The following is a 23,269-nucleotide window of genomic DNA, read 5'->3' on the forward strand; positions in this document are numbered from 1 at the left end:
CTCCCGGCAGCTTTGGGGGGATAAAGGCAATAACCTCGTGCGAAGGGCGGAGACACCACGGTGAGGGACCTCCAGGGCCGGAGTAACCACTAGGTGAACTAGGCGGCTGCCTAGGGTGCCAAGATTTGGGGGCGCCAAAAAGCGGTGCCCATTTTTTTTTACACTATTGCTGAGGGGCAGGTACCTGTCAGTCTCCAGCGCTCGGGCCACGCCAGGGCCAGCAGCCTCTTCACCTCTGAGTCTCCTCCGCTTGCCCAGGGGCCACCCCTCCTCTCAGGCTCCCTGGCCACTGCCACCACGGCCTCCGAGAGGACACAGGCCGGGAGCGCCCCCGCGGAGGAGACGCAAGGGGCCAGGCTCGGCTGGGGCTCCACATCTGCCGGCCGAGAGCAGCAGGAACCGGGTGCTGCTCGGTGGGAGCCAGGTGGCCCGAGCCCAGGGCAGCAGCACCCTCCGCAGCAGCAGGGGCAGGCAGGGAGCATAGGTGCCCTGGGCTCGGATCACCCGGCTCCCCCCGAGCAGTGCCTGGTTCCTGCTGCTCTCAGCCTGCAAGTGCGGGGCCCCAGCCAAGCCCAGCCCCTTGTGTCTCCTCTGCGGCGGCACCCCCAGCCTGCGTCCTCCCTGGCGGCTGCGGCTGGGGAGCCTGAGAGGAGGGGTGGCCCCCGGGGAAGTGGAGGAGACTCTGAGGTGAAGAGGCTGCTGGCCCTGGCGTCGCCTGAGTGCTGGAGACTGACAGGTACCTGCCCCTGCCCTATCCCGGCACTGCCTGCCCCCCAGCCCAGTGAATGTTACCTGCCCCACCAGCCTCAGTGCCCTGCCCCATACTGTCAGCCAGCCCAAGCCCACTGTGACACCAGCTCCCCTTGGCAAAGGGCCCCCTGATCTTCACAAACAGCTGTTACCGCAGGCCTGACAAACTCACTGCACCCCACACCTGTCTTACAGGGCACTGACCCACAAAGAGGAATGTGGAAGGGATCTGCACAAGGCTGCTAAGTTGCCAAGAGTGCGAATCTCTGTGAGATGTGTGCATGGGTAATATTGTGTATTTACCTTAAAAGTCTGCTTTAGGGACTTGGAGTAGAAATTAGTCTCCAGGGGATAATGGCCCTTTGGGGCAAGAGGGATTTGTCACCCGGCTAACTTGGCTGGTGATGCAATGCAAGGCTCAGTTGTTTAGCTTTGCACAACAGGAAGACTTTGGATGGGACACCATCAGAGGCGATGGCAAACAACTGAAACGTCTTAAAGGGAAAAAAGAAACAATACAAGAGCCATTACCCATTCTGAGAGGCTGTTTATAGTTCTAAGTTTACTAGTTTTTGGAGGTGGGGGGGCACAGTGGAGGGGGACGGGGAGGAGGGTCGCAAGGTGGAAGTTTCACCTAGGGCACAAAATATCCTTGCACTGGCCCTGGGGGCCTCACATCGGTTATAACGAAATAATCACCTTCCGCTGCATTAATGGGATAAACATCCCAGTTTGCTGAAAGGGCCAGAGCCTCCCTGGTGTAAATCAGGAATAACTCGAGTCTTGTGAACGCAGTTGCGGTGACTTTACACTGGCGGAGGATTTGGCCCCCAGAGCAATTCTCTCCACCCGTTGGGTCTGATGCAAACCCCAACGCGCTTGTCCCCTTTACACTGACAGACGCTGGCCTGTGAGTCTGACACCGAGACGGGCCCCGCGGGAGCCAAGTACCGGGTCTGCGAGGGGAGAGCGACTCAGAACAGGACTCACTCCGGATTGGGGTTCACAGATGAAGCGAGGGATCTCTGCACTCAGCAGGGCTCTGGGCAGGAAGGGGAGACACGTTGCCCGGGAACGGAAGGGTTAAACTGGCGGGAGGTTTGTGTCCCGTTCCCCCGGGTGCCGGGTCTCCTGCCCGAGCCCGAAGCGGGGGGTGTCGCTGCTGCCCCCGCGCGGCCGCCGGGAGAAGGGCGATTCCGCAGCCTGGGTTTTTGTGCGATCACAAACCGGTTTGGTGTCACTGTGTCTCTCGCACAGTAATAGCGGGCGGTGTCCTCGGGCTTCAGGCCGGTCATTTGCAGATACAGCTCACTCTTGGCGTTATCCCTGGAGATGGTGAATCGCCCTTTCACTGCATCGAGGTAGTATGTAGTACCCCCACCTTCGCTTATAGCAGCGACCCATTCCAGTCCCTTCCCGGGAGCCTGGCGGACCCAGCTCATCCAGTAGCTGCTGAAGGTGAACCCGGAGGCTTTGCAGGAGAGGCGGAGAGAGTCTCCGGGCTTTTTCACACCCCCTCCGGACTCCACCAGCGTCTGGGACCGGACACCTGGGAATAAAGACAGGCCATTAATGTCGGTATAAAAACAGCGAGAACACAATATTCTTCTAACTCGGCCAGGTCTTCAGAGGAGGAAAATACCTTCCAAAGCTGCTACAGAGACAATGACAAGGAGCAAAAATCCCATTTTCCCGGGTGCTGGAGGGGAAAGTTCTCAGGGGACTGGCTGGTGACTGCACAGACCCAGGGGGCTGCGGATTGTGTCTCCGGGTGCAGCCTGGGCAGAGGGAGGCAGAGATTTAACCAGGAAACTGTCTCCCTCATTTGCATGCCCCGCTTTATAAGAGACACACGCTCCTGCTGTCAGTGATCGGATTGACTCGCCCCAGGGCTCCCGTGGCAGGAGTCAGAGTGTCCCGTCCTCTGTGTCTATGCAGCGCCGGGCGCAGGGCTCTGGGGTCCTCCTGACACTTTCAGACCCTGAGAGGAATGAACAGCTCCCTGCAGGGACTGTATTTCCTCGCATGGGAACTGAGGGCCTGGCTGTTGTGAGGGGATATTGGGGGCTGGGGGGACTCAGCTCTGGAGCCGCTTTCCACCTCCAGTCAGGGGAGTCAGTGTCTGGAGAGGTTTCAGAGTAACAGCCCTGTTAGTCTGTATTCGCAAAAAGAAAAGGAGTACTTGTGGCACCTTAGAGACTAACCAATTTATTTGAGCATGAGCTTTCATGTCTGGAGAGGGGTCCTGTGCCAAGGATTCGTTGGTCTGGGCCACCTGCTGGAGAGTGAAGGTTCCCATCGCATCGGGAGGGAAGCCCCCTTCCCAGCAGTGACCGGCTACACTGAAATGATCCATGTGTAGAGGAGAGTTAGGTGCTTTATCCAGGGATTGGCAAAAGCCAGCACAATGAGTGGAGAGCTGCCTGACCTACCCCTTCGGAAATGCTGAGGAGGGGTTGGGTCCAAGTACCACCTGTTAAAGGGAGTTAGGTGCCTATCTCCAGCTGGGATTCACAGCCCTGTCCTGGAGTTAGTCCCAGGTATTTACATTCAGAAACACGCCCAAACCCCCTTGTGCCAGAGAAGGATTTGTTGGTGCTTCCCTTAGCTTTTAGCCTAGTGGTTAGAGCACTTGCCTAGGACATGGTAGAGCCAGGATCATTTCCTGACCCTCTGCCTGATCTGGGAGCAGGGACTTGAGCCCCGGTCTTGCACTGTCAAGGGCAGGGTGACATTTGGGGTACAGACACCCCAAGCACATCCCTTTCTCTTTCAGACCAAATAAGTATTAATTAAGTCACGGTGGAACAGCATTAACAGGAGAGATTGAAAGACCCCTCCCCAAATACCCCCTAGCCTGCTGCTCAGGGCGTTCACCCAGGACCGTTTTGCTGCTGTGACAGGCGACTGTGTCACAGGAGCCTAATTCATATTTTGAGAATTGACTTTGGAGAGGAGAAAAATCTACCGACAGTGACGTTTAAGATAGGAGCCTAAGTCGTCTGGGGAGGGATAACCCCCTGTCTATTTAGATGGGCAAATGCTCGCTGGAGGGACTAAAGGCTCCTGTGTTTATCAAGGCAGTGTTAATGTTTCTAGTTATATTGTGTTTAATTTTTCATAAATTACGCCCAGTGTTTTCCTTCCGTTGACGCACAGCCGGGAACAATGAATTGTGTTCCAGACAAATGCCCCCTCCTTCACAGTGTTGTGACGCGCATTTCATCTGAAAAAGCTGCCCTTGTCACAGCCATCTGGATGGGGCATCTATGCCAGCCGGGGAACGTGTTATGCCACGTTACTAATAAAGCCAAAAGCCACTCCCGGCCGCTGGATGCAACTGTTGCCACCGTAACAATTGTGTTTGTAATATATTGCTGCTTATGTAAAAACCAACAGTCACCCTGGCCACTGTGTCAGAGGGAGGGTAAAAACCTAAGTGGTGACTCCTCACAACACAATGTTAATTCGGGGTGTGTGTGGGGGGATGCTACAACCCAATGGCCCCATCCCTCAGGGGGACCCCTGGACTGGCAAATCAGCATTGTACGTTGCTAACGCTGTTGCAGGCATCGCAAGGCGTTTTGAGAAGGTTTAAAGGTGTAAGGGTAAAGTAACAGGTTCCTTTGCAGTTATGAGAGGCCACAGAGGGAGAAAGGAAAAAAGAAATGGGTTAACTCGAGGCTCACGCTCGGTCGGAAGATAAGACGCTGACTCCAGCCCAAGGCCACAGCACACAACCGACTCTCGGCTGCCTGCCAAGAAAGACGGGGGGACTGAATTCCAACCACAAAGAGCTGTAAAAAAAAATAAATAAATCAGCTAAACAAAACTGCAGGGGCTGCTAAAAGAAGTAAAAAGGGCAAAGGTCAGCAAGGAAAAAATAACCATCTCGCGTCCCTAAAGCAGGTGTGTTTTAAAAAAGCGTCGAAAAGCGGCGAAAAGCGGGGTTGAACTGGTACAAAAAGCATGGGGGACAGAAGTCCCTGAACTGGAAGGCCCCCCCAAAAAACCCAGGTCTTAAAAATCCTCCCAAAAGCCAGGGTAGGTCAGAGATCAACAGCGAACTCTGGGCAGCCTGTGCACAGAACAAAACTGCCGTCCACCCTTCCCCCTCTTCTTCTTACATTACACCCGGGCTTGGCCAGCCCCAGGTAGTGTGTGTGTAAGTATAAAAGGGGGCTAGGGCTTGGGGCACTAACTCTTCCTTCCTTCCTCTCAGTAACGTAAAAAGCACCCATCACTCTCCGCTGTTGTTTTACTTTATTTTATTAATAAAGCTTTAAACCTTAGTCACTTGATGTGCTCCTTCATCTCCTCCCCTAAAGATCCTGGGGCCTCAGCCTAATCACCTAATGCTCCAGGCAAATTAATAACATAAATCTGTCACAATGGATGCCTGGTGCTTTCTATAAATCAGTCCCTGTTAACGTGTCCCAGTTTGAGCAACCAAAAACAGAGGCACCCAAAATCACTATCACTTTTTTGTAGGGCACCACAGTGCTTGTGGTTCACTTTTGGGGTGTGCAGATCCATTTCCAGTTACAGGGTGCAATGAGTCGTATAAATAGAATACAGACTCCTCTTTCCAGCTGCCCCAGGGGCTCCCATGTGCTCAGGAGATTGTGGTTTCCTCTGCAGACCGTTTTTCCATGACTCTGACTGGCTTTCCTTTTGCTGTGCTGCTCTCATGGTAATACATGGTGGTGTCTTCACTTCTGAGCCCACTGATCTCTCCATAGGCTGTGCTGATGGAGTTGTCTCTGGAGAGGGTGAATCACCCTTTGTATTTGTAGCATAGCCAATTCCTCCATTATTTGAGTTAATCCTGTTGAATCCAAGACAGCAAGTGGCTAGTAAAGCTGTACCCAGATGGTTTACAGGACAGCTTCTCTGACTCTCCAGGTTTTTTTAATCTCAGCACCAGGGTGGACCCGTTGGATTTGGGACCAGACACCTGCAGTTACGCGACAAGAATGCATGAGTCTGAGTACCCTTCTTGTTGGCTCTCCTTTCTCCTGCACACCCCAGATCTCTCTGAAATTCACTTACCCGGGAAGGCTGCCAGCAGGAGCAGAAAATGTAGCAAATATTTAATGGTTGTTTCTACAACACCCTCCACCTGGCAAAGCAAGGTGACGCCTTTGGATGGTGATTTTCTCCCACTGCAAACTTCAAACAGGGAGTATAATTACTTTATTTGCATATTCAACATCAAAGACGCCTCAAAAGCTCCAAGGAGCTGAAGGGGAATCAGAACGCATCAACTGTGCTTGGATCTGGCACCTGCCGTTCTTCTGGTTCTCAGAACTCACCCGAATCTATTTTTAATCAAATCTCTTGCCGTAGCACATCAGGAGAAGGCCCCGATTCTATTGTGAGCTGCAGTTTATTTAGGTAAAATATTCAAAATGGGATTCAAGGAAAAGAATTAGCATTTAAAGGGAAACACAAAACGGATCTAGAGGCTGAACTTTCTTGAGCTGTCCAAGGGATTTGGATACCCAGTTCCCTTTCAAATCGATGGGGACTTGAGGTGGCTATTTCAAAGGTAGAAATGCTTGGGCATCAAAATCACATTGATTTACAATTGAGTTAGGGCCTAAGTGCCATTTGTGCCTTTGAATATTTATCCCTTGGAGTCTAAATCCCCTAGACAGCTTTGAGAATCTTAGCACTTGTCTACACACAAAAGGTGTATCATTGGAACTATAAAGGTGTAATTCAGGGGGTACAACAGACTCCTCCCCTAATATGGACACAGACATACCAGTGTTACACAGGAGGGCAAAGTAAGTTATGAAGATCTTCCCTTCTGGCCTTGAAATCTGAGTCTATGAATCAGTATAAAGTTCCTTCAGCTCGTGTGGCTGTTCTTGGGTGGGAAGGAGAATGCAATATCCCAGTATAAGGCACATTTCTGCAGCTATACCTGTGTCCAGCCTGGGGAGCGCATTGATACAACTATTACAATCACACACACACTACAGAAACCCTTCCCAAAATCTAATACTTGTACAATATCCGTGGGCCAAGGAGGCCTGGGGCATGATCTGTAAACAAGGGATCTGAAGAACAGCCCTGGGTTCTCCTCCCGGCCTTTCCAGTGGACCTGTTGGTTCACCTTGGGGAGTAACAACAACTCTCTGAGCCTCTGCTGGTGTCTGCCTGGTGTATTTGGATTGTGAACCCTTCAGCGCTGGGACTGCCTGTCCCCAGAGCGAAGTGCGGCACCCGGCATAATGGGGCCCTGGACGCCCTTAGGGTGTGTGAGACAGACCCCCACAGCGTGTCCGCACAGCTGTATAACTGGGGTGCAGGAAGGGTGCAGGCTCTGGGAGGGAGTTTGGGTGTGGGAGGGGGTGTGTGCGAAAGGGGTGGGGGTGCAGGCTCTGGGAGGGGTGCGGGGTGCAGCGCTTATCTGGGGCTCCTAGGCAGGGCGAGCCGCGTTTCCTATTGGCTGCAGGGGCGCTTGGGGCGAGAGCAGAGCGCAAGGATACAGACCCGACCCACCCCACCCAGGGGCCGCAGGGCGGGGCCGGCAGCCACGTGGAGCGAGCAGGCAGGACCCCGCTCAGCTCCGCTGCGCTGCCGGTGGTGGGTGGGGGCCCCGGGGCCACTTTAAATCACCCGCCGGGGAGCACTCGGGGGCAGAAGCGGGGCCGAGGGAGAGACCCGGCCTCAGACATTGCTGGAGCCGGGCCCCGGGCCAGGAATATTCCTGGTGCCCAGGCGCCACGGGCCCATAGACCTCGCCGCCCACCCGCCCCTTCTGCCCTCTCTCCTCAGCACTCCCTGGGTAGCCCCCTCTCCCCAGGGCTCGCTCTCCTCCCACAGACGGAGTTAAAGGCGCCTGTTTTGGGGAGGTCCTTAGTCTCCTCTCACTCCCAGCGAGGTTCGCTAACAGGGTCTAATAGCCGGGGCTCCCTTCCCTCCCGGGAGCTGCGGGCGAAGGCAGGGGGTCAACCCCCGGTAATGGGTCCGATCCTGAGGCAGACACACGCTTCCTGGCACACCCAGCTTCTCCAAGGGCTGTGATTGTTCTGGTCCCCTTCTCCTCCGGCTAATGTTGACTGTGTCCCGGGAACAGAGTCCTAGCTTGAAAAGTGATTTAGGCACTTAAGGTTCTAAATCCCATTAGCTTTCACTGCTCCTAAGTCACTAGGGGATAATTACCCAGAGTCTGTTCACAGGAGTCACCGTTATCCGGGGTGGCTGAGGGCTGCAGTGTTCGCAGGAGACCCGGGTTCTCTCACTGGCGGGTTTTTGAATTGGTCTAGATGTAGTTTGTGTCACTGTGTCCCGAGCACAGTAATACCTGGCTGTGTCGTCGGTTCTCAGGCTGCCCAGCTGTGGATAGGCCGTGCTCATGGAGGTGTCCCTGGTGATGGTGAATCGCCCCTGGAAAGCCTGGGCATAGCCAGTTTCACCATCACCGGGATAGATGTATCCTATCCACTCCAGTCCTTTCCCGGGAGCCTGCCGTACCCAGCTCATGTAATAGCTGGTAAAGGTGTAGCCGGAGGTTTTACATGTCACCTTCGCAGACTCTCCAGGCTTCTTGATTTCTGCCCCAGACTGGGTCAGCTGGATCTGGGAGCTGACACTTGTAAATAAATAAGAATAAAAAATACACTTTATTTCCCTCTTTTCCCCACTCCATTTCCTTGATGTTTCCAGGTCCTTCTATTGCCCCTTCCTCCACCCCTCGCAGAATTATCTGAGTTCCTGGTGTACTCATGAATTTATCCCCACAACACCCTGCTGAGGTAGGGATGTGCTGTTACCCCGTTTTACCGATAGGAAACTGAGTCACAGAGATTCAGCCTGGGATTGTCCATGATGCCTAAGAGATTTTGACACCCACTTTGCAGTAAAACCAAGAATTTGGCATCCAGATCCCTTCGGTACCTTTCACTTTAAATGACCGGTTTCAAGACACATGTGAAAGAAACAGGATTTGAACACAGAATGATTGAGATGCAATCCTACATCTTAACCAGAAAGCCATGGTGTGCAACCCCCGCCGTCCGAGCTCGCTGCCTGTCAGTTTACTCCACTTACCGGAGAAGGCTGCCAAAAGGACAAGGAGCCCCAGACACGCCATTTCAATTCTACCCAACCACCTTGTCTGGTGCAACGACTGTGAACTGTCTGGCTGCCCCGGCAGATTTCCAGTGAGGATCAGTCGCTCTCCTTTATCAGGAAGAAAAGGAGTACTTGTGGCACCTTAGAGACTAACCAATTTATTTGAGCATAAGCTCATGCTCAAATAAATTGGTTAGTCTCTAAGGTGCCACAAGTACTCCTTTTCTTTTTGCGAATACAGACTAACACGGCTGTTCCTCTGAAACCTGTCTTTATCAGGAAGTTTCCCGACTTCATTTGCATGTGGTCATTGCCAAGGCATTTGAATAAACCGCAGCGGCACCGGCCTTGGCAAATAAATGACTTCAGAACCCGGAGTGAGAGACTGAGGGGGAATCAGTAGGTCACTGCAATGGAATTTATGCCCCGATTCAGGAAAGCATAAGTGTGTTGATAACAAGGTGACCAAATTAATATAATTTGGGCCCCAATCCAGGAAAACACTAAATCCACTTTGACATCGGGGGACTTCAGTGTGAGTTTACAGATAATTGGTAAACTTGTGTTTTACGGCGCCTAATAGTGGGTTACCAAAGTGTAACACCCAATGGATATAAAACTGAAATACCATAGAATCAATGAATGTATAAACACTAGCGCCCTTCACTGGTGAAATAGGGATGTGAGCTGTGATTTCCCAAACCTCGGAGGAGCGCTGGATACTCAGTTCCCGCTGATTGGAAAGGGGTTTTTGTGGGCAAACCCTGACTTTAAAAATTCCAGCCTTCGGTACTGTGGACAGTAATTCCTTGGGATTGTTCCCGGGTTCAGTCTCTGGATAGAAATGTTTCATAATCGAACATGACACTTTGCTGCCCCCATGAAATTCAAGTTGGCTTGCTTGGCTATGTAACTCACATGGTGTATCTCTCACTTAGTGGTGATCAGATTAAATGTAAGTGTTTGTGATTACAAATTCAGAATTCCTGTCCTGCAAATATTGTACAATATTCACATAAAATGTGCTTGCATCAGTGAATGTTCCTACTAGTGAACTCCTTTACTAAGACATTCCCAGAGAACAAACACAAAAGGACCACAAATTCTGTCAAAGTGAATTCATTTAAAAGTTCAAATGATTATTCATGCAGATTTTTTGCAGTTTTCACCCAGCTGTAAAGTCAACCAACATAGATTGGTCACAGCTGTAACATCAGGTCCATATTGCTTTCAACTACCTGAGAGGTGGTTCCAGAGAGGATGGTTCTAGACTATTCTCAGTGGTAGAAGAGGACAGGACAAGGAGTAATGGTCTCAAGTTGCAGTGGGGGAGGTTTAGGTTGGATATTAGGAAAAACTTTTTCACTAGGAGGGTGGTGAAACACTGGAATGCGTTACCTAGGGAGGTGGTAGAATCTCCTTCCTAGAAGTTTTTAAGGTCAGGCTTGACAAAGCCCTAGCTGGGATGATTTAATTGGGGATTGGTCCTGCTTTGAGCAGGGGGTTGGACTAGATGACCTCCTGAGGTCCCTTCCAACCCTGATATTCTATGATTCTATGTGGGTCTGTCCCTTTGATAAACATAGAAGCGGTTTCCCCCTCTTCTTCCTCTCGGTTTAATAACTTGGTCATTTTTGTTTCCTGTAAGCCCTGCAGGGTTGAGGTGGGAGGATTTTTCTTTGTGTGCTGATTTGCTTTTAGAACTGTTTCCAGGGGTTTTCACTGAACTGCAAGAAGTCCATCCCTCTGCCTATTCATGAGACATCTCTCTCTGAAGAGCCTTTCACTGCTGTTCTCTGGAAGCTGGCTACACTAAGAAGGATGGGTGTGAAGTCAATGAGAAGGTTTGATATGAGCAGTCAGTGAGCATGTGTTATGATCTTACAGGGCCGTGTTATCCACAAACCGGAGGTGAGACTAGAGGTTTGTAATGTCCTGATCTGTCCCTAGGTTGTCTGAAGCAAGGGAGTCCTCTTCAATGTACTGAGTACGTAGGAATGTCTGTGTGTGTCCTATGAATTAACAGAAAAACAGAGCAATGTCAAGTGTTCTCAAGAATGTCCGCTTGTCTTGTGCTTGGCCACTTCTACACTACAAAATTAGGTCGAATTTATAGAAGTCGAGGACCGAGACCACCCCTGGTTCTAGATATACCGAGACCACCCCTGGTTCTTCGTCTGTTCTTAAAAACCTCCAGTGATGGGGATTTCACAACGTGCCTAGGTAACCGGTTCCAATGTGGATAGTTAGATATGCGTACCCTTAAAAACTTCTCCCTCCCCACCCCATATCTAACCTAAATCTCCCCCGATGGATTTTGCATTTCTTTATTTTCTAAAAGACACAGAATCATACAGACCGATAGTTGCTTGTGACGGAGAATCCCCTGTGACTCTTGATCAGTTGTTCCAATGGTTAATTCACCTCAATGTCTTTTTAAAAAATCACCTTCTTTCCAGCTGGACATTGTCTAGCTTCAGCTTCCAGCATCGGATCCTGTTGTATCTTTGTCTGCCAGACTGAAGAGCCCGTGATCAATTTTCTCTTCCCCATCTAGGATCTAGAACCGGCACCAGTGTAAAGACTCCTTGTTTATTCCCCCAGACAGGGGAAGGAAGAATAACCTAATGGCTGTAGCTTGAGTCTCGGTAGGAATATTCCTGGGGTCTTTCCCACACACACAGGGATGGGACCCGGGAGAGCCAACGTGCCAGGTCTCCGAGGGGAGAGCGACACAGAACAGGACTCACTCCGGATTGGAGTTCACAGATGGAGAGAGGGATCTGTGCACCGCAGCCCAGCGGGGCTCTGAGCAGGAAGGGGAGACACATTGTCCGGGAACCGAGAGTGGTAGCGGGCGGTGCCCCTGGGCTTCAGGCTGGTCATTTTCAGAGGCAGCAGGTTGTTGGGATTGTCTCTGGAGATGGTGAATCTCACTCAGTGGGAGCTGCGCCCCGTGACCCTCGTGCCCCCTGCGCCCCCCCCCCCCCCGGCTTCTGCTTCTCCCACAGCAGCCTCCTCCCCCTGAGCGACCCCATGAAATCCCACCGTCTCTCTGTCCACAGCCCTTAGCCCCCTGACTGTCCCCAATGCCCTGCGGGCCAGCGCTGGGCTGAGTGAGGCTATCGGGGGGCTGAGGGGCGGGGCCTTTTATCTCCATGGTGACTCTGTGACATGGGGGCACTGTATTGTGGGCAGGATCCTGAGCGGCACCGTTTTCACCGGGACTGTGATTTCCAGCTGTCAAATGGATGGAAAAAATGCTCCAGTCTCTTTGGAAATTCCCGGCGGTGCCCCATCCCCGGGCTCAGCGGAGCGGGGTTTATTCCGGCGCCGGGTGATCTCTGCCCCCCAGCCCCGCCCGCACCCTGCATGGCCCATTTCCACACCCCGCCCTCCATCTCTGGGGTAGGGAAATGGGCCATTCAGAGTCCGGGAACGGAAGGGTTAAACTGGCGGGAGGTTTGTGTCCCGTTCCCCCGGGTGCCGGGTCTCCTGCCCGAGCCCGAAGCGGGGGGTGTCGCTGCTGCCCCCGCGCGGCCGCCGGGAGAAGGGCGATTCCGCAGCCTGGGTTTTTGTGCGATCACAAACCGGTTTGGTGTCACTGTGTAACTCGCACAGTAATAGCGGGCGGTGTCCTCGGGCTTCAGGCCGGTCATTTGCAGATACAGCTCACTCTTGGCGTTATCCCTGGAGATGGTGAATCGCCCTTTCACTGCATCGAGGTAGTATATAGTACCCCCACCGGTGCTTATAAGAGCGACCCATTCCAGTCCCTTGCCCGGAGCCTGGCGGACCCAGCTCATCCAGTAGCTGCTGAAGGTGAACCCGGAGGCTTTGCAGGAGAGGCGGAGAGAGTCTCCGGGCTTCTTCACACCCCCTCCGGACTCCACCAGCGTCTGGGACCGGACACCTGGGAATAAAGACAGGCCATTAATGTCGGTTTAAAAAGAGCGAGAACACAATATTCTTCTAACTCGGCCAGGTCTTCAGAGGAGGAAAATACCTTCCAAAGCTGCTACGGCGACAATGACAAGGAGCAAAAATCCCATTTTCCCGGGTGCTGGAGGGGAAAGTTCTCAGGGGACTGGCTGGTGACTGCACCGACCCAGGGGGCTGCGGATTGTGTCTCCGGGTGCAGCCTGGGCAGAGGGAGGCAGAGATTTAACCAGGAAACTGTCTCCCTCATTTGCATGCCCCACTTTATAAAAGACACACACTCCTGCTGCCAGTGATCTGATTGACTCGCCCTCGGGCTCCTGTTGCAGGGGTCAGAGTGTCCCCTCCTGTGTGTCTGTGCAGCGCCGGGCGCAGGGTGCTGGGGTCCTCCTGACACTTTCGGACGCTGGGAGGAATGAACAGCTCCCTGCAGGGACTGTATTTCCTCGCATGGGAACTGAGGGTCTGGCTTTTTTGACCTGATATTGGGGGCTGGGGGGACTCAGCTCTGGAGCCCGGTTCCACAAGTATAAGGGACATGCAACGTCCAGTCAGGGGGCTCAGTGTCCAGTGTGGGGAGGCACGAGGTCTAGTCTCAGGGATCCATTGGGCTGGGCCCCCCGCTGGAGGCAGAAGATTTCCCATGGTGCTGGGAGGGATTTGGGAGGGAAGCCCCTTTCCCTTCCCTTCTCGGCAGTGACTGGCTACATTGAATGATCCATGACACTAGGAACGTGATCTGAGCAAGCCTGGCTCGTGCTTTGGAGCAGGTCTGAGGGCCCGCCTGTGGGTGCAGGTGGGAGAATCTGGGTGGGGGAGGCAAGTCTGAGGACAGAGTTAAGTTTTGCAGTGAAGCCTCCCTGACATTCGTGTGCCAAGAGCGGCGTGTCTGAGTGTTTTTCTTTAGGGGACAGTCGAGGAGGATTCAGGCTACAGTGAAAGAAGATTATTATGCACCGTTGATATTTATCTTCCTGTTTATATTTCCATTCCCACTCTACTTCCCATTTACACTCAGATTGTAACCTGGGCAAGGGGGGTCCCGTCCTCTGTGTGAGCTGGAATTGCCTGGGTCAGTCAGAATGGCTGGAACTGAAGAACTATGGGCCCACTTTGCTGAACTTGTGCACAGATGATCAGACCAAGCTGAGGCATTACAACAAGCTAGAACAGAACAGAGAGAAGCCTTATTACTGGCTAAGGCAGTAATAGACCATCAGGCAGCAGAAGCTCAGAAACCCCCTACTATTTATGTCCTATGGGAGCAGAAAGTTCCAGAGTTTGGTGGCTTCCCAACAAGACCAGGAGACATTACAGTAGAGGAGTGAGTAAAGTCTGTGAAGGCAACTCTGTGTGTGCTAAGAGGACCTGTAGAGGATCATATGGACTTCATAGAGGAACGCCTCAAGGGCCAGGGCCAAGGCCATGGTTAAGCTCCTGGCAATGGCAGACAAGAAAGATGTGGAAAAGGTATTTGAACTCCTCCTAGAAGTTTATGGAGACAAGGTGTCACAGTCACAAAAAATAGCCTCATTGGAATGTCCCAGGCACGATAAAATTGCCCCCCATGAGGTCTCCTGGGTAAGCACCAGCATTGTATATCCCTGATGCCTATATACGCATATGCATGGGAAAGGATTTTGGGAGGGCTTGAAGGCCTGAGTGTGGAGTGAAAGATTCCTTTGCAGGTTGCGAGAGGCCAAAAGGGGAGGAAGGGAGAAAGGAACAGGTTCACTCGACGATCCAGCTAGGTCCAAAGAAAAGAAGCTGACTCCAGCCACTCAAGGCCAATGTACCCAAGCAGATTCTCTGATGCCAAGAAAGATGGGGGCCTGGATTCCAACCCCAACCAGCTGTGAGAACAGAGCAGTAAACTGAACAAGACTGCAGGGGATTGCAAAAACTAGTGAGAATGCAAATGTGAGCGAATGGGAACGTAACAACCCTGAAGCCCTGATGTATTTTGGGGAAGCCAAGGAAGCCTTGGAAGGCCGGTTTGGACTGATAGAAAGAGCACGGTGGACAAAGGTCCCTGGGCAAAACCCCCCAGAAGAACCCGGGACTTAAAACCTTCCTGAGAGCTGAAGCAAGCTTGAGATCAACAGTGGACCCTGGACAACCTGTGCACAGGACACAATTCCCATCCACCGATCCCCCCGCTTCCTCGTACGTTACACCCGGGCTTGGCCAGCCTCGGGTAGTGCATGTCTGAGTATGAAATTGGATTAGGGCTGGGGCATTAATACTTCCTTCCTTCCTCTGAGTGATGTGGGGAACCCCCAGCACTCTCCGCTGTTATTTTACTTTATTTCATTAATAAAGCTTTAAACTCAGTCACTTGGTGTCCTCCGTCATCTCCTCGCCTAATGATCCTGTGGCCTCAAGCTGATCACCTGACGCCTCAGGCAGATTGGTAACTTAATCTGTCACAAAGGTACCTATTGGAACCAGAAGAAAGGAGTTATTTGAGAGCAAGCAGGAGCCTGGTGAAACTGTCTGGGCATATGCATATGAGATCCAGGAGAGAATGAGCAAAGTGGAGGGGCGAGACTCTCAACAAGTTCCAGACCCAGATATGGTTCTGAAAGAGCAGTTGGTGCTGGGGCTCCAGGATGATTCCTTCCACCGTGACATTAAAAGGAGGTTTAAGGAAGAGCCCAGTAAGAAATTCCATTAACTGAGTCTGGCTGTCATTATGTGGTCGGAAGAAGAGGAAGTTCCTGTGGCAGAGACGCCCATGCCGAAGTCCTGTAAATGAAGTGGGGGCCTAGTGAATGCAAGTGCTGGGGAAAAGACCCTGCCCCAAACACAGTTAACACTGGAAAGATTAAGTGAAGCTGGCCAAAAGCTGGCAGTCCAACATCTGAAAGTGATGACTGAGGTGATGAAAGGAAAACCTCCACTAAAATGCCAAAGTATCCAAGGACACCAGGATCCTGAAGAACCCCACTAAAGGATAAGCAGGGAGGGTACATTTGTTACACTTGTGAAAGGGCAGGGCATACTTGCCGAGAATGTCCACGGAGAAGGAGAACAGAGTCCCAGGCATTGGAAACCAATGGGGCACCAGGAGCAAGTGGTCCATCTACAGTAGAAGGCCAAGCAGCTGCCGAAGGATTCCTTGGCCTGTCCTTGGTGGAGGTTCTGGGGCGGGGGGGCGGGACAGTCAGGAAATGGGGGGGGTGTATAGGTGGGGGAGTCCCAAGGGTCTGTCAGGCGTGGGGGCATTCAGGGAGCGGGGGTGCTTAGATAGGGTGTGGGATCCCAGGGGTGGTGGTGGTTGGGGCGGGGGGTGGCGGGTCTCTGGAGGGGGCGGTCAGGGTACAAGGAGCAGGGGGGCTTAGATAGGGGGTGGGATCTTGCGGGGGTGGTTAGGGGTGGGGGGCTCTCTGGTGGGGGTAATTGGGAAAAGGAATAGGGGGGTTGGATGGATCAGTGATTCTGAGGGGGGCAGTCAGGGGATGGGAAGTGGGAGGGGGCAGATGGGGACAGGGGACAGGCTGTTTGGGGAGGCACTGCCTTCCCTACCTCGCCCTCCATGCAATTTTGCAACCCCGACGTGGCCCTCGGGCCAAAAAGTTTGCCCACCCCTGACCTAATATCTCAAAAAAAAGTGGCTTTGTGTTTTAATTTAATCGCATGATACACTTTTTTAGTTTTAAAGTATGGATTGTTGTATTATGCAATAAGCGCCAAATTGCGTAGTATAGATGTGGTAGAAATTTCTAGAAAGCCCGCGTTCGCTCGCCGCATGCGTCCCCACTACTGCAGCGTCACATGACCATTGGTCCTCCCTCCCCCTCCGACTACTCTTCTAGAAAATTCTTTGACCTATATACGGGGCCGCGTCAGGCGTGCCTAGCGCCGTGTCTACAGTGTTTGTAATCTCTGTCACGTGTACGCTGCTGAAATAGCATAACAAGCCCGTGGCTTTACGTTTTAATTCAACTGTATGATACCCCCTTTTAATTTTAAACTATGGATCGGCTCGTTGTTAAGAGAAGAAAAGGAGCAGACAAACTGAATGATAATGAACGTGCTGATCGTAGTGCAAATAGCTTGGACGCCTCGATTAAGAACTTACATGAAGAGAATGCCGCCACCAGTTCCAGTGTCTGCAATGAACTGAGCAATGACCACCAGAAACAGACTTTGTCCCTTAGCTCAGGTCAGTGTCGCTCCTATTCAAAGCCATCAAACATTCCCTCTGATGACCCGGTCTGGGATATTCCAAAAAATAGATTAGAATGCCAGTCTCGATTATAAAAAGAAAAGGAGTACTTGTGGCACCGTAGAGACTAACCAATTCATTTGAGCATGAGCTTTCGTGAGCTACAGCTCACTTCATCGGATGCATGCCGTGGAAACTGCAGCAGACTTTATTTATACACAGAGAATATGAAAAAATACCTCTTCCCACCCCACTGTCCTGCTGGTAATAGCTTATTACCCAGTGGGGTGGGAAGAGGTATTTTTTCATATTCTCTGTGTATAAATAAAGTCTGCTGCAGTTTCCACGGCATGCATCCGATGAAGTGAGCTGTAGCTCACGAAAGCTCATGCTCAAATAAATTGGTTAGTCTCTAAGGTGCCACAAGTACTCCTTTTCTTTTTGCGTATACAGACTAACACGGCTGTTACTCTGAAACCAGTCTCGATTATCTAGAGGTTCTTATCAGCCTAGATTGAGCATGTTTCCTAGAAGTAAAATAGGGAATAAACAAAGAAGTTTTCAGTCTGATTGGTATGAAAAGTCTAGGTGGTTAGACTATAGCCCATCAAAGGATGCAGCATTTTGCTTTTACTGCCGTTTCTTCTCCTGTAAGGGTGCAGAAAACAAATGTCACACTGACCCAGCATTTAGTGATAAGGGGTTCAGAAATTGTCTTAGGGCTAATGAATGTTTTAAAACCCCCCAACTGTCAAAATCTCATGTGTTGAGCTGTTCTTCATGGTCAAGTTTTAATGAAGGGAAACCTATTGATGTATCGTTGGGTGAGGGTGTGGGGGAAATTGCTGTTAACCTTGCTGTTGAAGCTGACCCCATCCCACTCTGTGCAAGATCTATGCACTGTATGCAGTGTAGGCAAGAGCGGTAACTCAAGAGGCCTGCAGGCCGGCATCCTGTAAGACTTTGCTTGCGCTAAGAGCATTTGCATATGCGGGGCTGTGGTATTTTGACCCAGATAATGAACTAGGCCAACCTCTAGCCGAGCTCAAGTCCCTAGCTGTCCATTATATGAAACCCCCGCCCCCGACAAACCTGCTAAAGCCCCTAGACAAAACGCTGCCACAAGCAAACCACAGATCTTGATAATAACGATGTGCGTCAGCACAGTGCTAATGATGACACTGTTTACTTTGGCTCCTTATGAGGCTTTATTAACAATGCTTGAGTGATAAAAAATTAAGGAAATGTATCATTTGACTTTAATGTAAAAAAACTATGTAAGACTGGTATTATAGGGGCAGGACAGAGAGAGACCAGGGTGGCACCTGCGTGTGGCCATCTCTGCCTCCTTCCCCCGGCATGCTTGTATTCAAAATAAAAGGACCTCAGACTGTTTGAACCAAACAGATGGTGTGTCTCGTTTTCCACAACAATCTGGGGGCTCATCCAGGATCCACCGTATACCATCCATGACTAGAGGACCGCAGGCCGTTTCCCTCCAAACCCAAGGCGCCATGTAAAAGGTACGAGACCTTTTAAATCTCCACATTGGGTGGAGAATTGACTATAGGCTCTGGGGTTCCGTTCACCTAGGCCGGCAGCAGGCTGAGCGGGGCCAGCGGCTGGGACCCCAGACCAGCAGTGGGCTGAGTGGCTTAGCCCGCTGCCGGTCTGGGATCCCGGCCCTGCCCACATAGAGTGGGGACCTACCTTCTCCCTGGTTCTAGCCCATTCTCTTCCTCTCTCTCTGCACTGAGCTGAGGGTGGGAGTGCACTGAGCACAGGGCTGGGGGTGAAGGAGCAGGATTGGGGTTGGGGTGTAGGGCCTGGCCAAGAGTTAGAATGAGGGAGGGGGTTCAGGGCTGGGGCAGGAGGTTTGGGTGTGGAGTGCTTACCTGGGCAGCTCCCATTTGGTGCAAGGGGTGCAAGGGGTGCAGGTGGGAATGTGGGGGTGTGTATGCCGGGCTCCCGTTTGGTGCTCAGGGTAGGGGTGGGAATGTGGGGGGTGCAAGAATCAGGGCATGGGGTGTGGCAGGTGCAGGAGTCAGGGCATGGGGTCTGGGGGGGCTGGGTATGTGTGGGGGTGCAGGGGTCAGGGCAGAGGGCTGGGAGTGTGTGGGGGGGAGTGTAGGGGTCGGGGCAGGGGGCTGGGGGTGTGGGTGTGGGCTAGGGTCATGGGGGTGCTCCCAGCCCCCTGCCCAGAGCGGCTCACGGCAGGGGCCTGGAAGGGATATGCTCTGATTCCACACCCCTTCCCCAAGGCCCCGTCCCCACCTCTTCTCCGCCTCCTCCCGGAAGCAACAAGTGCGCTGCTGCTCGGCTTCTCCCCCTCCCTCCAAGGGCCATCAGCTGATGGGCGGCAGGGGAGGGGCAGGGGCAGGAACCCAGCACAGCGGGGGGAAGAGGTGGGGGAGGGGAGAGCTCGTCTGCCCTGCCGCAGTAGCCGGCAGGACCAAGCTTCTTCACCCTGCCCCCCAGCGAGGAGGGTGGGGGCGGAGAAGAGCAGGCCAGGGCGGGCAGGATTGTTAGTGGCTCGCTGTTGCCTGCCGGGGTCCGGCCTGGGTTCGGCAGCGGGCTGAGTGGGGCAGGCGGCTGGGACCCGGCAGGCAGCAGCGAGCCCTGTTTGGCACACGCGCCATAGGTTGCCGACCCCTGCTCTCAATGCTCTTTTGTGATACTCCAGATCTGGCTCCTTCAAAGCTCTCAGATTAAATGAGTCCCCTGCACTTTCCCTTTCTTAATTAGGGGCTGCCTTGTGCAGAAGTGGGCCGAAGGAAGGGAAATGATGGGATGCTACATTTTGACGCCGCTTGTGAGACAGGTGATATTCTGACCGGTTGTAATCTTGAATGTGATTTCAGTATAAACAGATTTGTTGAAACATAGAGGTGAGGAATGACCGTCTGACACACGAAGTAACCAGACAACAGTGGTGGGAATTTTTTGTGTGCTTAGAAAACCACGATATTTTTTTTAAAAGGGAATTCTTAAAATGAGACCATCTCTGTACAAGGGGTATTTTATTATGGATGGGCATTAGCAAGAAACTTGGCGTTTGTCTAAAGATCAATCCACTAGACTCTGTACAGGGAATTCCCACGGTCTGCCTATGAGTGTAGGATGAGTGACCCCCATTTCCCCCTCCTGCAGAACGTGGCATTGGCTATTAAGGATCTCCAGTCGCTCTGCAAATGAAGCAGGGTGTTCGAGAAGCACAATTAAGCCTTCGTTAGGTGAGTGCAAAGTGTAGCAAGATTACGGTGTGAAAAATTCTAAAGTTCACGGTCCACCTTTGGCTGCATGGCTCCTGCTTCCTGCCTGTCTCCTCCAGCTGAGTTTGTTGGTAAGGCAGGTGGAAGGACGGAGAGCTAAGTGTTAATCACACTTTGGAGAAGGAATATCTTTCTGTATTCCTAGGGAATGTATAAGGCGGATCTCTGATAATAAAAGTGAATTTTCCGAGGAGTGAAGCCCGGATAAAGGACTGGAGGCTTCACACTCTCTGGGTTCCTGTGTGAACGGCTCTGTTCTGGCGGGTTTCAGAGGAACAGCCGTGTTAGTCTGTATTCGCAAAAAGAAAAGGAGTACTTGTGGCACCTTAGAGACTAACCAATTTATTTGAGCATGAGCTTTCCTGAGCTACAGCTCACTTCATCAGATGTCATCTGGCGGTGACTGTGGGCACGGAGAGGGAGGGGGATTCGCGCTGGAGGTTTCTGTGCTAACCGCAGGATGTTTCTGATCGCTGTGTCTCTCGCACAGTGATACCGGGCGGCGTCTTCGGCTTTCAGGCTGTTCATTTGCAGATACACCGTGCTGCTGGACTCGTCTCTGGAGATGGTGAATCGCCCTTTCACCGCATCACTGTAATATGCTGCTGAACTATAAGCAGGATTGCGTATCTGTGCGACCCACTCCAGTCCTTTCCCGGGAGCCTGACGGACCCAGTTCATGAAGTAGCTGCTGAAGGTGAATCCGGAGGCTTTGCAGGAGAGGCGGAGAGATCCCCCAGGGGTTTGAATCCCTCCTCCGGACTCCACCAGCTGGACCTGTGACCGGACACCTGGAAAGAATGAGAATCACATTCACACAGGGCCTGGCTCAGAGCCCATTGGAAGCAGCAGGAAGGTTCCCGTTGACTTCACTGCCCTTTGGGTCAGGTTAGGGATGTGCAGCATCCCCCTGTGTCTCCAGTCCATGTAGCGGGGAAGGGGATAAAATTACCTGGAAGGGCTGCTAGTAAGAAAGCGAGGGTCAGCCACAGTCGCATGTTGCTGTTCAGGAGGGTTTTCTGGTGGGAACTTCACCTTGACACCCGGACTTGTTCTTCCTCCCTTCTCACACTGCAGGGTCCCGGAGATCACAGGGTTTCTATAGTGCGCCGAGGCACTGAATTTGCATCTCCTCCTCTTTATAAGACACAGATCTTGGACCTCAGCAAACTCAGCCTCCTGGAGGTGGGTGTAGTGGGTTATCTGGGAAAAAGAGGAGTCAGAACTGCACTCACAGAATAGTTTCTGCAGTGGTTTTCACAGTTGCGCTAGTTGCTTTTTCGAGAGAAAATTCCTTATTGATTGTTCACCTTCCCCTAAATCCTGTCTACTTATCCCTCTGCTCTTCTGAGATCCCTGGAGCAGTGTGATCTGTCGGGGGACATGAGCCTGGTCCTTGAGAATCTGGCGGTTTGTTCCTGGCTCTGCTACTCCTATGATGCGTGATCTTGGGCAAGAGACTTACACCCTTTGTGCCTCAATCTGTATGTCTATAAAATGGGGGAAATGATATTGACCTTCCTTTGTCGGGGCTTAGAGATCTATGTATGGGAAACCTCTGTAGAATAGCTCGGTGTTGTTAGCTCTGCTAGAAGAATTGGAGAAAGTTTATTGAACTCCTTCTAGCAATGCTGGAAGAGAAGACAGAATTCTATTTATTATTGTTATACCAGCACCTTAACGTAAGTGGGAATTTGTGGGTCAGGATCCCCTCTGCTGTTGTGAGAGTCGTAGCCCAAGAGGTGCCATGGTGCGGGACGCTGCTCAGTCAGGCAGTGGGTGTTATCTCCCAGGTGAGAGGCAGTGCGCTCAGATGCCAGGCTCCGTTTCCTTTAGGGGTGGGCGACCCTTCGCAGACATTGGTTTGTAAAATCTGTGAGCTGGGGTTGGGATGTTGAAGGGACCTTAAGGGAGACAGCAGCTCACTGGGTCTCTGAGCCGCGCCATGGGCTACATAAGGTGGGGGAGATTTGTTCCATGTTGCTGAACCCTATGGAAATACCTACACACCCGCTCCTATTTTCTCCCCCCAGAAGGGTTATTCAGAGTGCAGTGTTCAGTCAACCTAAGGGTATCACGGTCTGTTCCCTACTTCTGGCTGGAATGGTCACTGCCAGCGACAGTAGGAAGCTCGGTTTTATTGCTCTCCTTGCCTGCTGCTCTCTCCATTTCTCTTCCCTCGGTATATGTTTTTCCGGGATGTGAGTGTAGTGATGGGATTTTCGGGAGCGGGGGTTCTAGGAAATGAAATGTTCAGGGCTAAGCTCGCAAGGGGACAGGGCTGTTTCTTTGACCAGAACAGATTTGTGAAAAAGAAGTGCAGTTGAGATGCAGCAATTCCACACGGGAAAACTGAAAGCGTTCTTCCGGGCGAGTCCTTGAAAGCTGGAAATTGAAAGACGTTCATGGTTTCTGAAATGCACAGAAAATAAATCAATGCAGCCTCAAGCATGCTGGGTCTTTTGGTTTGTTCCCAATTAATTCATCCACTCGGTCAATTTTAGGATTTTCTCTGTAAGTTTTTCCATGCAAGCTTCCAAGTCTCTTCAACTGGATTTCTTTTTTAAAATACGAGGGTTGCACATACGCTCATTACACCAGCCATGGCTCGCGAGTTTTTAACACATTTAACAAAATCAGTTCACAAGGTGTAACAGAAAATTCCACATTTATGGTCGTCTTCCAAAATATACTCAGTAAAATTCATAATTAGAGAATGGGTGTTTTCTCATCTCCAGAGCCCAGGATCTGTGGAGACAGACAACAAAAATTTCTGCATATTCTATGATTATTTTGCCTGTAGAGTTTTGTCAGACATTCCTCGGGCCAATGGAATGGACAAAGTCTGCAAATGAAAACAGCCCTTTAAGAATCATAAATGTATTTGAAAGTTCATTCCCATAACTCTCAAAGTAATTACATGCATTATTAATCATACCGCACCCTTATTGGCTCTATGTCCTGAAGGATACCACAACAGTTAAACTGTGTGTCTGATTTTGCTCCCACTGAAGTCCATAGGAGTTCTGCCATTGATTTCAATGGGAAG

The sequence above is a fragment of the Caretta caretta genome, chromosome 13, assembly GCF_965140235.1.
Source record: "Caretta caretta isolate rCarCar2 chromosome 13, rCarCar1.hap1, whole genome shotgun sequence".
Classification (NCBI taxonomy): Eukaryota; Metazoa; Chordata; order Testudines; family Cheloniidae; genus Caretta; species Caretta caretta.